The sequence below is a fragment of the Trachemys scripta genome, chromosome 4 (assembly GCF_013100865.1).
Source record: "Trachemys scripta elegans isolate TJP31775 chromosome 4, CAS_Tse_1.0, whole genome shotgun sequence".
NCBI classification, from domain to species: domain Eukaryota; kingdom Metazoa; phylum Chordata; order Testudines; family Emydidae; genus Trachemys; species Trachemys scripta.
The window spans coordinates 21,020,026-21,035,448 of record NC_048301.1 but is presented as its reverse complement, the minus strand read 5'-3'; the positions used below and the strand labels follow the sequence as shown (position 1 = coordinate 21,035,448).

Sequence of the window (15,423 nt, the reverse complement as noted above, 5' to 3'; positions counted from 1 at the left end):
GCATGACCCCCCCCCCACGTCCTGAGGAATATTCCCAGCATAGGGAACCTCTGCACCACTTCCAAAGGAGCCCTTGGTTCACAGAGCATTCAGGGGAGGGGCAATAAGTGGAAATACCTATACCTATCTCATAGAACTGGAAGGGACCCTGAAAGGTCATCAAGTCCAGCCCCCTGCCTTCACTAGCAGGACCAAGTACTGATTTTGCCCCAGATCCCTACGTGGCCCCCTCAAGGATTGAACTCACAATGCTGGGTTTAGCAGGCCAATGCTCAAACCATTGTATCAGGGGATCAAATTAGCATAACCTTAGCAGCCACTGAGAGGGCAAAGCCATCCCTTGGCAGTGTCTACTCTGGGCAGCTCATAAACAGGGGAAGCACTCCCCCCATCCCAGTGACTTTCTAGGCTTCACTGGGAACAGGAGCAAACTAGAAGTTAGCAAAACATTGTATGGCACTAGCAACAAGCACAAAGACAGCACAAAAAACTAAGGAGTTGCCCTAGAGAAACAGGGCTACATAAAACAGAGAATGCATCAAAGAAATTGCAGCCGTCAAAGCACTCACAGTGTTTATAGCTATGCTCAAAAGCCTTTTATTCGTCTTTGTTTAATTGCCCAACTCAGGATCCCCTTTTAATCTATTAAAACATCACAAGGGCTAAAGTGATATTGTGGAATGTATGAACCATACATTCCCCTTTTGTTTGATTTGATCTCCTTACTAAAATCTCCCAAGGAGCTCAAATTGCCTTTATGCAGGAAATGCTTCTCTAGTTGAGCACATACAGCATGAAACCCACAGGAAATTGGTTAAAGAGAAAACCACAGCAAATTGGTTCTTACTCTAGAAGCTGAAGCTCGTGGTTCCAACTAGAAAGCCAGACTGGGAAAGTACTGTAATTAAAGATGTTGGCCCTGGTTCTCAGTTCCACCGTGACTCTCTTATGCTGGCTATGCCTGCTATGGCCTGCAGAAAGGCCGGAGACATTTGCTGGCTACACGATTCAACAATGACAATCCATTTATGTATTAAAGAACAGAACTGGATAGATCTTTCCTGACGCTCATCCCCCTGAAGAGCTTGTCTGGATACCTGGGGCTGATGAATGATCTAGAGTGCTTCCCCGTTGCTAATGTAGGCTAAACCATTTTAAATTCTATTCCTGCCAAAAAATTATTTATCATTTCTATAACTACAATGTGCACCTAGCTGATAATGGAGTAAATGTCCAGCAGAGCTTGAGATGATACAGATTCTTATCAATGTGCACTCTCTGTTGTCAGTGCACAAATGGGAAAGCATGTATTTATATGCTGTATGTTAACCAGTGAAGGAGTAAAGCTTCACTCTTGTTAAATCCTCCTTTCTAAATCAGACTGAAGCAAATTGTATGAGGCGTCTGTTTTTCAAAGGGAATTTGCCAGCATTTGCCACAACTAGCATTGTGTTAGAGCCTGGGAAGTAAAGAATACTAGTAGATAGCATACGGCATGCAGCGCAATACTAGCTGCAAACTCTGAGTATGCTAGGCAGCAGTGCACCCCTTGGGTACCTTTTGGAATACTGCTAGAATATTAGCATAGGTGATGGAGGCACAAAGTCTGTTCACATATGTTACATGCTGAAGGACCAGTAGGATGGGAGTAATGTGGCTACACCATTATTAATCAGAAACAGACTGTGCCTCTTTTTGTTTTAAATGGCAAAGCTTCCCTTTGGTAAGGCCTCACAGGTCTAGAACTCAGACGTGAAATGCTACTAGGCAGTTGGCAGTTCCATACTGCCACCTAGCAACAGCTGTAACCAGCTCACGCACACTGCCCACAACCCTCTGCAGACACAGACCATGGGAAGTTCCGTCACAAGGGATCGGACAGGGAGCAACCTCATGGCTGCTGATTGACTCCCCACCCTATATAATCCTATGGGCATTCCAGGAGGTGTCCAGGCAACAGTGTGGATTTCCTGTAACTGTCATGACCATTCCTGGCTCCTTAATTCCTGGCTTCAACCTCAGCTTGATTTGGAATTTGCCTTCTGACTCAGACACTGACCCTTAATATCGACCCTGGCCTGGAACCTGATTACACTTTACTCCATGCCTCAGGGTTGCTCCTGCTCCAACCCTTGGTCCTGACTGCCTGTGTTGGGATGCTGACACCTTTAAGACTAACCAAACATTTTTGATTTTTTTGGTGTGTTTGATTTTTTGGAATGGCCAATGAAGTGCACAGCTCCCCACAGAGAAAATCAGGACATAGAAATGGGGGTTCTGAAAAGAGACTTTGGCAAAACAACCCCCCCACACACACATAGGGCCAACATGTTATGCCTCGTTGTGAAGTATCTCCACTCAGACTACACCCAGCAGAAGCCAGTCTGCGTGCAAGTGGCTGGAATGCTAGCTGCAGTTACAGCACCTCTGTAAATAGTTCTCTTAACAAACAGTGTTAAGTTTTAGAAACATGGAGTCTTCATGTTACTACCCAACACATGGTACAAGAAACATGGCAGCAGTAGGCACTCTAGTGAGGCCCACACCAAGGAAGACTGATTTAGGACATTCTGGTACTTCTGGGAATGGTGTGGGCCCACCCCTGCCTGCATGACCTCACATGCACCATCATGTCACACAGGGGAAACCATTTTGAAGAGCACACTGCTCCATCCCTGCTGGCATGACCTTACACACACAATACATGCGAGTTCAAGCTGGCGGGACTGGAGCAGCACATGCTTCAAAATGGCATCTCCCATCCAACACTGGACAAAACTATGTCTAGTTTTGTTTCAGTACCAGATGGAGGTAAAGCTTTTTTTAACTATCTCTATAGGAAAACAGGACAAGAAGTGAGAACCATTGCCAGGAATAATGCCTAAAATGCTGGAACAGCTGGTAGAGGTGTTTGAGGAGTATCGTGACACCAGACAAAATGAAATTGTGAAGAGATACTGGTCTGTTTTTTTTAAACCTGAAACCACAAACAGAGAGAACAGACACTTGCATTGCAGAGCTGAGAACTCTGTTGTCCACATGTAACTTTGAACACATAAAAGATTCCCTGATTAGGAGACAGGATAATTTATGGGACATTTGATTCCAGCTTCCACAAGTGAAACAGATCTAACCCCAGAAAAATGCTTCCAAATAACAAGGGCAGATGAACTGCCCGGGGAAAGGATCAAAACAGCGATAGCTACTAGTGCAGAATAGGCTCAACCTAAAGGAACCCAGGAAGCAGGACAAAGATGGAGTGACTGAAAATGTGAACATCATAGTCCAGTGTACATACTGCGGAAAGCAACACAAAAGGCAGAAAGAAAAATGCCCAGTTTATGGACAATGGGGTAAAAAGTGTGGAAAATAGAACCATTGTCTGTTCCGATGCTGAAGCTACCCCAGGAAGAAGGGGAAAAGCAGCAGAATGTGCAGTGACTGAGGGTGTAGAGACTTCTAGTGAAGAGGAGAATATCTGCAGTTTGACTTGGAGACTCTTTGGGATCTGCTAATGTACACACACTACAGAAGAAGGCTGCCAGTCATTTAATTGCATATTTACAGCTATGCTATTAGAACGACTAATTCAATCCCAGATGGATTCCTGAGCCAGCTGCAGAGTAATCCCAGCAACCCTGATAAACAGCAAATGTGATCAAGTGCTGGTGACGTACAATAAAACCATTCTGAGGCCAGTGGGCAAATACACCCTGTTGATAAGAAACCCACAAAACAAGAGATTATCTCTGGGAGTTATAGTAGCTGATGCATAGGAGTATCTCTCACAGCTGGGCAGTGCAAACCATGGATTTGGTTGCAATCAGAATATCCCCAGTTTGAGAGAAGAAGGAGAACGGTCACTGTGGGTCCTGTCCAGCATTCAATAGAAAATATGGACCTAGAAAGCCTCAGATAGCAGGTAGCCTGATGTAGGCGAGGTAGAAGAAATGAGGTACATATGCAACACAAAGGACAAACAGGACGCCACCCAACAGAATGAAGGCAGCAACAGAATGGAAACAATCCTAGGATTACCATATTTAAGGTTTTAAAAAAAGAGGACACTCCACGGGGCTCTGGTCCCGCCCCTTCCCGCCCCAACTCCGCCCCTTCCCTGAAGTTCCCGCCCCAACTCCGCCCCCTCCCCTGAGCGCCCTGCATTCCCCCTCCTCCCTCCCAGCCACGCGAATCAGCTGCCCGAGCACTACCGGCTTCACGGTTTGCCGGGCAGCCTCCAGACCCACTGCACCCCCAGCCGGGCACTTCCCCAGCGCAGCCGAAGCCCGGGAGGGGAAGCGCCCGGCTGGAGGCACAGGGTCTAGAGGTCTGGGGGCTGCCCGGCAAACCATGAAGCCAGTAGCGCTTGGGCAGCTCGGCTCTTCAGCTACACAGAGCTGAGGTGCCTGGGGGGAGCAGCAGCAGCCGCCGCCGCAGCGGGGAATCCACCTGAAGCTCGCAGCCTGCCGGAGCCGCTCAGGTAAGCAGGGAACTGGGGCAGGGATGCCGGCATTTTCCCGGACATGTTCGGCTTTTTGGCAATTCCCCCCGGACGGGGATTTGAGGACCAAAAAGCCGGACATGTCCGGGAAAATCCGGATGTATGGTAACCCTAAGCAATCCTGCAAGAACAATGACAACACAAACAATTGGGATAGTGGTTTGAAGCCTGTAAAGCTCAGCAGGCTGCAATGGGCTGGTGGTAAAGGCCATACACTAATAACCTCTGGCCCCAAGTCAGTAAATCCTGTCACAAAAGACAGCCAAAGTTGTTAAAAGGAAAGATGGATGTAGCAACCTGCATGGAATTTGGAGGGAGGAACACAGGTTGCAGGAGGGAAGAGTTTGAAGGAGACACCAGGAAGTCAGTCTTCTGTTCATGGCTAGAATGTTAGCTGCGGTTCCAACATCTTTATACACAGTTTTCTTAATAAAGAGTCAGTTTAGTTTTAGAAATATGGACTCCTCTCACGTTATTACCTAGCACGTAGTATGAGAAACATATTTTAAGTCCAAAGCTTACTCATAGATAAGGCTGAGAGTCTGTCACAGAGGTCACGGATTCCGTGATTTTCTGTGACCTCCGGGACTTCTGCAGCGGCTGGTGCTGGCTCAGCCAGCAGCAGCAGCAGTTTGGGTGTGTGGGAAGGGGCTCAAGGCTAGGGGCGGAGGGTTGGGGTGTGGGACGGCGCTTATCTCAGATGGGGGGCTTCCCAGCTCCCACTGGCATGGTCCTGCAGCTCCTAAGTGGCAGAGGGGACAGGGGGCTCTGCGCGCTGCCTGCAGGCCCTGCCCCTGCAGGTCCCATTGGCTGTGGTTCCCAGCCAATGGGAGCTGTGTAGATGGTGCTTGTGGCAGGAGCAATGCACAGAGCCCCCTGGCCCTCCACTGCCTAGGAGCTGCAGGGATACGTGGAGCCAGGTACAGAGCCTGCCAACCCCACCAACCCTACCCTGCCCCAGCACCAGCAGGGGTCCCGGGCTGTGCGCTGTCGCCTGGCTTCCCCTCCCAGCACCAATGGGGGGCCCGGGGGGCGCTCTGCCACCCAGCTTTCCCCCCTCCCCCAACACCAGTGGGGGTCCAGGGCCACCTCCTCCAGCACCCCCAGACCACCACCCCCCAGAATACCCCAGCCCCTTGCCGCCAGACCACTCCCCCAAACCACCCCAGCCCCTTGCCACCAGACCACCTCCCAAACCACCCCAGCCCCCCACCCAAGTTTTAGTTAGGGGTATATAGTAAAAGTCATGGACAGGTCACGGTCCATGAATTTTTGTTCACTGACCAGTCTTTGACTTTTTACTAAAAATACCTGTAACTAAAACATAGCCTTCGTTATTGACCATAAATAATCTCTGGGTAGTGCTTTACAAGCCACAGCATACTCGCTCACCAATTTAATTTCATAATGCTCATTTGCATGATCCCAAAGGACCACATTTTCAAGAGTCTAATCTGCCATGCTCAGAAACCTGGATGTGGATGCATGTGGCCTGCACCACTGTTAAACATAGGCCTGAGCTGCAAAATTCATATGTGAGCACAGACGCCAAACCCATCCCTAGCTCCCAGAAAAAGTTTTTGGGGTGTTTGTCCACTAGAGGAGGGAAGCTGAGCCACAAAATCCCAATCTGGGTCAGATCAGCATCTGCCTACAGTTTGGAGGGAGGAAGATGCAAGGTGTCTGGCTGGTATCCTTCTCCAGTTTCCACACTCAGTTCAGGCAGTTAGGCATCTGACTACTCATCCTGTACACAAAATACTGGCTGGGCACCACATCTACACGGAGGCCAGGCTGCGGTCACATCTTTAAATAGTAGCAGACACCGGCACAGTCCAAACAAGCTGCAGTTCCAACTGATAGAGTCAGTTTAACTCTGCAGCAGCAGCAGAGAGCAGAGCTTGGGCATCTTCTGGCATTAAGCTGTCACGGCACAATTTTTGGGAACCCCAACTGCAGATTTACAGGTTCATTTTAAGCACACTGTATAGACCCCTGTGCCATGAAGAACAAGACTCTACCTTGAGCCCAAACCAACATCCAGCTACATGTGTCCAGAAAAAAAAAAAAAAAAGGCTCTTTCAGGGCTAACCAATCATAACCCGCATTGGCTATTCTCTTTCCAAAGCAAGACATTTTCTGAGAGACAGGGACAGGAGCTGCTCAACACACAGGGACAGGAGCTCTCACCAACTGCTTCCCATCAGGTTGAAGTCAGGTGAGTCCACAATGGAAGTCAGTAGGCCCCAGTTATTCTCTCCCCAACGCAGAGATAAATGTCAATCAATGGAGAGAAAAGTGGAAAACAAGAGGAGTCAAGAAATTAATCCAAACTGTAACTGCAAAGCAAAACAGCTTTCACGTACACAGCACTCTACTGATGTAGGGCTAGAATCCAGGGGATGAAGTACCTATGGGTTATACTAAGCATACCATTAATGTGCTACACTAATACTGTGTTAACTATGTGTTAGATCATGAGGCCTAACAGTCTAGGCTTATGAAGTCATCTTTTCTTACCTCAGCCAAGAGTCCTGGTGCTCTAACTAAGGCAGGAAAGAGATGAGAGTAGCTCATCCCAAGCATATCTGAGCATTCTGGGTAACAGACCCTGCAGAGGGGAAGGGATAGAATACTGAGTACCTTCACCTGAGTCCCACTCAGATAGTGCAGCTCCAATGAGTTGCCCCAGAGCACACCTGACTATGGGAACTGCTTCCAGTTGATAGATTGGGATGGGCTAGAGGAAGCTGAAAGGCTAATTAACTCATTAGTCCAGATGGTGCAAAAGGTGAAGGAAGTGGAAAGGGGCAACTAGAGATCTCCCCTCACCTAGTCTGATAGCTCCAAGTTACTGTTGGGAGGAGGTGGTATAGTCTGGAGGTGGGAAAGGACCCAATAAATAAATGGTCCAAGGTGTTTTACCAGAAGAAGGTCTTTGAGCCATTTTGTGGGGCTAGAAAGTAGGTAGGGGCAAGTCCACCCTGCCACAGGGGCCTGGAGCTTGAAAATCCACTTACAGAAGGTGATGTCTGAGGCAGAGCTAAAGGCATCATTCCAGTCAGAAGACGCGGTCCAACTGCTAATTCCCACAGTGAAGTTATAAAAGATCAGGTCCAGAGGAACTCTGAATGTGGGTCTCCGAGGAGATGTGCTGCTATGGAGATGCTGCCTGGTTTGGAAAGCAGATGGTCTTTCTTGCCTATTGATAGAGAAGGGGAAGGTTATTTAGGAAGCGGCAGATGAACTTTAAAAAAAAAACTGATTTGGCCTATTGGCTGTAGAGGAGAGTATGCCTATATTTAACAAACCCAGAGAGTGGGTGTCTCTGCATCTTCCCCCCTCAGAAACAGTTTATTATGGATAGTTGGTCACTGTCAAATAATGAGAACAGGATGATGTGAATCCCTAGGTGGGATTGTTTAGGAGGAATATGCAGCTGCACCAGTTCTGTTTCTCCTTCAAGCCAGCAGTTCTTTAGTTGTTTAGGCTGTAGGTATTTTATTTAATTGATAATTAAGGACCTACTTCATTTGCGATATTGCATACATTGCCAATCCTGCAGTTTTAGGCTTCCATCACAATTTTGATTTTAATTCGTATCTCAGTACGGACAAGTCTTCACAAAGCAAAGATGGGGCGTGAAGGTGGGGTGCATGCCACTAACAATCTATGTCTGTGAAATGTAAAAGGCTAAAATGACGGGACTCGATTCTTCAGCAGTTGTTTGAGACTTAGTCTTCTGAATTTTACATTGTACTGGTCACTTTTTTTTTTTAATGAATGTAATATAGTTGCAGCAAAATGTCTGGTTATCAAAAGAAATGATCAGGCATATCATAATACTTGAGTATTTATATCATTCCAGCAAATTTTTCTTAAATACTCGGGCTTTTCCAAATTACCACTATGAATAAAGGTCAATTATTATTTTTCTGCGATTTTTTCCATGTCTTGTCTGCAACTCAGCCTCAATTATTTAAAGATCATTCAAGTAGGGCCTTAGCTATAATTGATGGCTCCTCCACTATGGAAAGCTATAATGGAATGAGCTAATAACCAAAATAGGTTAAAGTTCAGCATTGTCAAAAAACTTAAGAGGGCCCAAATTCAAGCATTATACAAGCGGGTGCGGAGCTGCACTTACATCAGGGCTGAATCTGACCTGTTGTTCTTCAGGGAATAAATAAAATTTGACAGGAAAAGGGGTCTTTCTGTCAGGGAATCCTGATGTTACAATCACATCTGCTACGATACATACAGAAAATCAGAACCAGGTAACAGCTAGCCATGTGGCAAGTTCTCATCACTGCTGCTGACTGGCTAAAACTGTGCTGCACATCCTCTTGGGTGTGTTATCCCGTCTCACTTGCCCACCTGTTTGTCTCTCCCACCTGTTATGACTTGTCTTTTAGGCCCTGTCACAAAGAGTTTATCACTTATTATGTTTGTAGAGCACCTAGCACCGCCTGGTTTGTATGCGTTTCTGCAATATAAATGTTAAATAACAAGAGTGGGAGAATGTAACTTGTGGCATTGCAGTATAACAGTGCCAGATTTTATCATAGGGTATTTCAGCTGCAGGCATCCAAAGCATCAACTTGTTCTTTCCTCTGCACATACTCATATACTAGAAAGATTAGAGGACATGGGGCTTTGTTTGTTTTGGAAACCCTCCAGAGCGGAAGTGCTCTGCCAATGTGCGTGTTTTATTTGCTTTTTATCTCATTACCAGGAAATACTGACACTTTCAGCACTGATTAATTCTGATTATACTAACAATAGCCAGGAGAATTCCTGCCAGGAAGTGGAAACCTGAACATCCTACACAATAGTTCATGAGCTGAACTAACATGTCCTCACCCTCGTGTTGGAATTATTAATACTATTTGAATGTATTAATATGGGAAAACACCAAACACTAATTTAACCATAAATTCCTTTATTAAATCCTAAGGCCAAATGGTATTTATACAATTACTGTAGACATGCCTAAAATGCCTAGCTAATAAAAAAATTACTACCCAAACAGTAACAAAATATTATAAGCATTTGATCAAGATACTTACAAATGGACCAAACCCAGGAGTGCTTAGACCCATATTGGGTGGGTCCAGTGTGGTCAGGCAGGTATTAGCAATGAACCCCTTTGAAAGTTTAGTTTTTATACCCTTTAATAGACAAGCAATATCATTGCCAATTACTGACTTCAGCTAAAAACCAACTGGAGACAATTCACCCTTATTTCCAGTCTTCATCGAGACAAGATGACCTGCTGCTTGGAAACAGGGAAGAATTGGTAGGGGAAGTAGAAGTGGGTGGCAACCTGGGCAACAGTGACCATGAGATGGTTGAGTTCAGGATCCTCACAAAAAAAAGGATGATGGGATGGATTGCACCCTCCGCAAGTTTGCAGATGACATTAAGCTGGAGGGAGACGTAGATAGGCTGGAGGGTAGGGATAGGGTACAGAGTGACCTAGACAAATTGGAGGATTGGGCAAAAAGAAATCTGATGAGGTTCAACAAGGACAAGTGCAGAGTCCTGCACTTAGGACGGAAGAATCCCATGCACCACTACAGGCTGGGGATGGACTGGCTAAGCAGCAGTGCTGCAGAAAAGGATCTGGGGATGAGAAGCTGGATATGCGTCAGCAATGTGCCCTTGTTGCCAAGAAGGCTAATGGCATATTGGGCTGCATTAGTAGGAGCATTGCCAGCAGATCGAGAGATGTCATTATTCCCCTATATTCAGCACTGGTGAAGCCACATCTGGAGTATTGCGTCCAGTTTTGAGGGCCCCATTACCAAAAGGATGTGGACAAATTGAAGAGAGTCCAGCGGAGGGCAACAAAAATGATTAGGGGGCTGGGGCACATGAGTTACAAGGAGAGGCTGAGGGAACGGGGCTTGTTTAGTTTGCAGAAGAGAAGAGTGAGGGGGGATTTGATAGCATCCTTCAACTACCTGAAGGGGGGTTCCAAAGAGTTTGGAGCTCAGCTGTTCTCAGAGGTGGCAGATGACAGAACAAGGAGCAATGGTCTCAAATTGCAGTGGGGGAGGTCTAGGTTGGACATTAGGAAACACTATTTCACTAGGAGGGTAGTGAAGCACTGGAATGGGTTACCTAGGGAGGTGGTGGAATCTCCATTCTTAGGGTTTTTTAAGGCCTGGTTTGACAAAGCCTTGGCTGGGATGATTTAGTTGGTGTTGGTCCTGCTTTGAGCAGGGGGTTGGACTAGATAACCCCCTGAGGTCTCTTCCAACCCTAATCTTCTATGATTCTATGATTCGCAACTTCCTTATCGCTTCCCCTCCTTCTTGCTGACCAGTACAACAGCTTTGTCATTGGACCTGGGTTCACATGGGAGATAACACTGGTATGCGGGGTGGGGAAGGGCCGTGTTAGCTTATTTTATGACAGGTTCTCTTTATTTTATTTAAAGCCATCTTCAGTCACCCATATCAGTCAAAGGCCTTCTTTTTAAAAATTCCCTTTGTCTCATTAGTTATTCTTTGAACCAGATATTCTCCTGACTTCTGGCCTTATAACTCATTATTTTCAAGGCCTTCCTTCTACTGGCTAGTCAGGGCCGTTAGTTACAACACCTTTCCTTAGCCAAACTTAAACTAACTTTAATTTTATACTTATCCTACAACTTGCCTGCATACTTGACTTTAAACACAAGTAGTCCCATTGACATCAACAGGACTACTCCCCCATGTAGAATGAAGCATATATAATAGAATCTCAGCGTTATGATCAACAGAGTTACGAACTGACCAGTCAACCACACACCTCATTTGGAACTGGAAGTATACAATCAGGCAACAGCAAAGACCCCCACCCCCCCCCAAAAAAAAATGGCAAATACAGTACCGTGCTGTGTAAACTACTAAAAAAAATAAAGGGAAAGCTGCATTTTTCTTCTTCATAGTAAAGTTTCAAAGCTGTATTAAGTCAATGTTCAGTTGTAAACTTTTGAAAGAACAAACATAATGTGTTGTTCAGAGTTGCGAACATTTCAGAGCTATTAACAACCTCCATTCCCTAGGTGTTCGTAACTCTGAGGTTCTACTTTACATAAGTCTGTGCAGGACCGGGGCCAAAAATCCAGTAACACAATATACACTCCTGTATATTTAGGAACTATAAACAACATGGTAGCCAAATTGCTATTAAAACACAATTCAGTCTTGTAGTGCAGAGGGGGCCAAATTGTGCCTTACAGTTGTTTATGAAGCACATACCATAGTCCTAGCAGGCCAGATTCATCCTTGGAGTAAACCTGCAGAAGTCAATGAAATTACATCAGTGGTGAATTGGGCTCATTATATATGTTACTTGTTTCTTCTATAAACGTAGTTTTACAAGATTTGTTTGGCTGTATTTAATTTTTCCAAAACAACTCTTTATTTAGATGGCCCTTTTGCAACAGTACAGGGCACTTCACTGTTTCTAATGTATTTATTATCACACATCTCTCTGAGGTAAAGCAGAGCTATAATTGTACAGATGAAGAACCAGGCACAGATAGATTGATGGTACGTCTACACTCCAGTTAAACACCTGTGGCTGGCCTGTGTCAGCTGACTCAGTCTCATGGGGCTCCGGCTGCAGGGCTGTTTAATTACAGTGTAGACATTCGGGCTTCGGCGGACCCCATGCTCCGGGACCTTCCCTCTTCATAGGGTCCAGAACTCAGACTTTAGCCTGAACCTGAACGTCTACACTGTAATTAAACAGCCCTACAAAACCCAGTCAGCTGGCACAAGCCAGCCATGGGTGTTTAATTGTAGTGTAGACATAATCCACCTGATTTACCCAAGATTACAAGGGGGTCTGCAGTAAAACAGAGAACTGAACCCAGGTCTACCCAAGTCGTAGGCTAGTACCTTAACCACTAGATCATCCTTCCTTTTCAATTATGCTGAAATAGGAAGTTCTCAAATGGCTGAATGGAACAGTCTCTCCCCCCACTCTTTGAATAGCTACTACACTGTGCTGTTGGAGGTGCCATCTCTAGGATGAGTTTTGATTTTAAGACCTGTTTTCCTATCATTAAAGTTCTCGTGGCATTTTGTTATAAGAGATGGCCTGTTAGCCCTAGTGTTCAGCCATATTCCAAGTAATTAATTACATTTGGCCTAGCTACAATTTCCCCAGCAGCATAAATTATATACAGTGTTGTTCTTCACTTACTGCCTGACCTGGCTGCGTAATGCTCCTGTAGGCTGTTAAAGAGCTGCCACCTTGCTTTCTAGAACTGGCTGCATTTCAGTGACAGCTGAAATGACGGATGTATAATTTGCACAGAGTGTAAAACGTGTACAATGTTTGGTTGTCATAGTGATCGCGATGGGATATCAACATGAGTGTGTCTATTTTTAAATGTCACTGTTGTTGGGTTAATGGCAGGGCCGGCTCCAGGCACCAGCGTGGCAAACAGGTGCTTGGGGCGGCCACTCCGGAGAGGGGCGGCAGGTCCAGCTATTCGGCTGACGATCCCTCACTCCCACTCGGAGCGAAGGACCTTCTGCCAAATTGCCGATCACGATCGCAGCTTTTTTTTTTTTTTTTTTTGGCTGCTTGGGGCTGCCAAAACCCTGGAGCCGGCCCTGGTTAATGGTAGAGCATTTCCCAGTGCCTTCCTCTGCCCTCTTACTCATTTCTCTTTACTCAGTTCCTTTTGTTTGAGTAGCTCTGCCCTTCCCTGAGGCCCGTGAATCCGCCTCACGAAGTTTGCCTGTGAGTTTTCTGGTTTTGGTGCCACTTTCTCTTGTCCTTTCAGCCAGTCCTCCTGTCTGTGGTACAATTCGGACAGAGACTCGGGCACAGCCTTTTAAAGATCCAGATGTAAAACCTGATGATGTAGATAGGCGCCTAATGAGATTTTCAAAAGCACGTAGGCAGCTGCAGTTGTTGAAGTTGCAACAGCAACAAAAATGGTATGATTGGCCAAACAGACTGGCAATTGCACATCTCTGGCTGTTTACACTGTGAAGGGGCTGGAGCAACCTAAGACCATTAATTCCTGGAAAATGCCTTTCTGCTATTGAAAGTCTAATTACAGTGAGCTGCTTTACTTTATAGAACAATCTCCTTCCTGGAACACCTAAATCTTTGTTCCAGTAAGTGGTCTATTTGTTGGGGGGCTTTATACAAATGACAGTCTAAGCCATTGTTACAATGATTGGTTTGGATGTAAACGATCTTTTCCAGACTAGAACATGCAAATTACAAACTGCAAAAACACCCTGACAAGGCAGTGGAAATTCCAAGCACAGTGACTAACTGCAGAGTCTTGCTGAGAGGGGAAAACTCATCCAAGGTTGGCCGGGAAACAGTTACAATTAAGAGACAAACCTGTTTGAGATGCAAGCTTTGTGCCTCGTCTTGCTGCTGCTCTGTGTGCTGAATTCTCACAGACTCCAAACCAGGAAACTCAGCTGCTTAAGTTCAGTTTTAAATTTGGGGATCCATCTGAATCCAAAAGTGAACATTAAAGTCAGGGGACACAACGCAAGCAGCCCCGAATCCCCCCCCAAATTTATATGCATCCCTGTACAATTCTTAAACTATCAACTTTTGAACAGACCAGGACCTAAAACAAGGGCAATCAAACTAATTCATAGTGTAGCCCACGTCTTAATAGAATGATTGTTGCATGAATCCCACTCACACGTAGGCAGGCTGCCTCCCATTCACAATTGCATAATGTTCCTGTGGCAACTAAAACAGCAACCAATATAGAAAAGTAACATCTGGAAAGCATTTCATATATTTGCAGCTGTCATTAATAGCATCCCTGCATTGTCCTCTCTGAAAACAATTAGTGGCCCTCTACTTTTGCTCTTCATTTCATCTCCCCTTCCCACCTGTTCTGATCCTCTCTTTCCCCTGCACATGCTCCTTTACTGACTGGTCCCCTTCTCCTCTATTTACTCACCATCATGGGTAGTGGGTAGCATAGGCAGGGGAAGGCTGTGCCTCTCCAAACAGCCTGGCGTGGCCCTGCCCACGATCCGCCCCCAGACCCCCTTCTGCCTGCTTCCAGTTCCCTTCCCGCCCCCAGTACCCATTCTTCTGTGGCCGAGAGGTTGGGGCAGGCAGGCTGGAGCCAGTGCGCACAAGGCTGGGGGCTGGGGCCACGCCATGCCGCCTCTCGGTCCAGCGCTGGGAGTGCTGGGGGTGGGGGCACACTGGAGCTGGGGGCTCCGGGCTCTGACAGGGGAGAGGGCGGAAGGGGAGGAGCAGGTCCTCAGGCAGAGGGGGAGGGGCCGGGGGGGCTAGCCTCCTCCAGGGCATGTTCAGCTGCCATCTACGCTCACCATGCTTGATTGTTTCACAGCTATGGTCTAAAGCAGAACAGGGAAAATTTGGCTGCTGAAGTGTAGGGGTTTGATGTAATTACCCACCCAGTAAGAAAAAGGAAGCCCTCAGTAGGAAATGGAGAAAGGAAAAGCAGACACATTTCCTCTTGGCACCATGTGCCCTAACTGCAGAGCCAAGTCCACATCAGAGCTAAGGTTCACATCATTTAGTGCTTGAGTGATGACTGCAAGGATTTGCATGAACAGGCCAACAACAGCAAAGAGGGGAAAGAGACTGGCAAGACAGTGGAGAGTCCTGGGAGTCAGGAGACAGGTATGGGGCATGATACCTGAAGGGAGAGCGCCTTGTCCATATTCTGGACCAGGACTGGCCCCGTTACTTGGTTAGGAAAGCGAGAAGGTTGCTCACAAAGGTCATTGTGGCTCCTCCAGGTCCAAGGAAGAGAAGGAAAGATAACAAAAGATGTAAAATAGAAACATTATAATCTCTTCCAGCTGCTGAAGGTATCCAGTCTGACTGGTTCCAGCCCCATTCCGCAGGGATGGCTTTCAAACGTAGCTATCATTTCTTCCTAAAACACTGAACCA

At 46.4% G+C, this 15,423-nt stretch overlaps 1 long non-coding RNA gene across 2 annotated transcripts in view; it reads right to left on the bottom strand.

The window, feature by feature from the left end:
* Positions 1 to 15,423, bottom strand: part of LOC117877025 — a 53,096-nt gene that overhangs the window by 5,061 nt on the left and 32,612 nt on the right. Inside the window, exons 1-4 of one of the 2 annotated variants that reach the window (XR_004645596.1) lie at positions 14,451 to 14,565; positions 13,868 to 13,984; positions 11,752 to 11,789; positions 7,522 to 7,703 (exon numbers count right to left, since the gene is read on the bottom strand). This is a non-coding gene — a long non-coding RNA (uncharacterized LOC117877025). Of the gene's footprint in view, positions 1 to 7,521; positions 7,704 to 11,751; positions 11,790 to 13,867; positions 13,985 to 14,450; positions 14,566 to 15,423 lie in introns of those variants that run through there. The other variant, XR_004645597.1, reaches the window with a different exon arrangement.